The following is a 2,355-nucleotide window of genomic DNA, read 5'->3' as shown; positions in this document are numbered from 1 at the left end:
TATAACCTGGGAAAGAACGGTGTGCCTTTCAGCCGACACTAGGTGGCATACACTAAACAGCAATGAAATCTCAGAACCAATGTATTTTAAAAAGTGTTAAAATTACTAGTTGCTGCGGAGCGGCTCTTAAACAAACAGCAAAGTAATTAAATATTACTAGAACTGTTTTTTTTTACAAAGCAACCCCACAACCTCTCATAAAGAACTATACATTTGCCATCAAATAAATTTGCAAATCACTCAACACTACGGATTTCCAAATGTTTCCGGACTGTACAAATCCTACTGACTGATTCGGATCGTTTATCTGCCAAAATACCACAATTCCTTTGTGTGCATTATCGTTAGAAGAAAATCCGAGAAGAATAATCTCGCTTCATATTTGCTCTCATGTTTATCTTTTGTGTTTACTGAAGCGTTACAAATGGTTTTTTTTCTTTTGAAAATGGATATATAATAAACCCTGGCAGTTGTTTGTGCTGTGATAAACATGTTACGTTAGATTTCACAATTACAAACGAAGTGTTTAAAAGAAAGTACAATTTTTGGAGCCGTGTCAATAGACGCGGCGGCTGCGAAATGTCAGCAGCAAAGTAATTACAGGAATTAGACGCTGTGGGGCGCAAACGGAGCTAACAGAGAGTGTGTCAGAGAGAGTAAGATTGGGGAAACCTGAGGCAAGGTACTGGCTGGAACTGGTTCACGTTTCTACTTCAATCGATGATAAATAATTTTAGGAAAAAAAACTATTTCGTGTAATTTCAGTCTGCTTTAAAACGAGCAAGACTTACTGTATTGTATTGATCATCGGGGTGGTTTTGGATGAATAGTGGTTCAAAGTTAGGGGTTGAACACAGCTTTAGAGATGTTCGTGATTTTTCTCGAACAGAGTTTATTTTACCACAAAGTTTGAGGGAATCGCGGTAAGCAATTAAGAGATGTTAATAACCCGTCACGAATTTCCTTGAACTTGTCCATCTAAATTTTTTTTTACAGCGGGACACGTATATTCGAGACTTTAGTTTCGAAGGTACCGTTCAACAACAGTTTAATGATTGTAAATATGTTTGATGTTAAGTTTTATCCTGAAAAAAATTGATAAAACCAAATGATACCTTTTCGTTGAATTGCAAGTGTATTGTCTCTAAGCATCATTCTTATATGAAAATATAGACATAATTCTGAAAATACCGGGTGCCACGAGAAACTATTTGAGTCATCTTTAATCAAACACATCTTTGCCATGAATTTCCACACATGAGACCGCACTGGTTTCCTTAACTTCGCTTTATGACTTTCATAACGATTATTTTGGCGCTTTTAAAAACTGAATTACAGTACTGTATTCAAATCAAAAGTGAAGACACAAATATTGACCCGTGTGGCATTTTCCAGATTTGTCCTGTGCTATTTACAGTGTAGTTTCAGACATAAACAGTAACCAATTATATTCCACATTTTGTAACTGATCATTTGCTGTTTCTGTAGAGAGCGGGCACTCCCTTCAAAAACATGTAAATTCTAAAAATGGGGAACATTTGGATAATTTCGTCACAGGCGTCCACGTCTGAAAACAGCAAATACCACCGAAAGGCAACAGATGTTTTTTTTCCCAAACATAAGAATTTATAGATCTGATTGATTTGCTTTCTTAATGGTTGTCTTGCAGTTATACATAGCTCTGTGGAATTTGAGGAATTGAGGTGAATCAGATATTACTTCAAACTGAGGTGTGCTAAAATTCATTTGGATGAGATCCGTCATGAATTCTCGAGATCAAAAACTACTATAGATCCAATCACTTTGAAAATCTGTTTGAGGCTGTATTTATAGGTATCAAGAATCTTTAAAATACATGGAATTTTAAAAGTTTTGCATTGATTTGTGTATTTGGAATCCACGATTAGAGTGAAATTAATAGAATGAAATAAATTCAAGCCTAAAGGGGAGTTGTGCACAGAGAGACTAAACCTCGAACAGAACACATCCCGACCCGCAAAACTGAGTAAAACGGGGTTTGCATTAAAGTTAAGGTACATAAACCACAAGATGATCACATACTGTTTTCCAATTTTAATTTTCTCTGGCTGGGGTTCTGTTTTCTGATGGCAAGAACATGGCACATGCAGTGATCAAACCTCAGGCACAGCCGCCCTCAGGCACCCCTTTAACTCCCTCAAACCTCCGCGCCATGTGTTATTAAGTTTTGCCTGGATCGGCATGCTGTTCCTCCTGATGATCTAATTTTTTTTTCTTGTGCATACTTTGGCACAACCCACCGGTTAGTTGGCGAGTCACAAAACGGATGGTTGTCTGGGGCCATGAAATTCCTTCGTGTCGGCTGGAGTGGAGGAA

This window comes from Hemiscyllium ocellatum, chromosome 2 (genome assembly GCF_020745735.1).
Source record: "Hemiscyllium ocellatum isolate sHemOce1 chromosome 2, sHemOce1.pat.X.cur, whole genome shotgun sequence".
In the NCBI taxonomy this organism is placed as follows: domain Eukaryota; kingdom Metazoa; phylum Chordata; class Chondrichthyes; order Orectolobiformes; family Hemiscylliidae; genus Hemiscyllium; species Hemiscyllium ocellatum.
Note: the sequence above shows the minus strand (reverse complement) of the source record.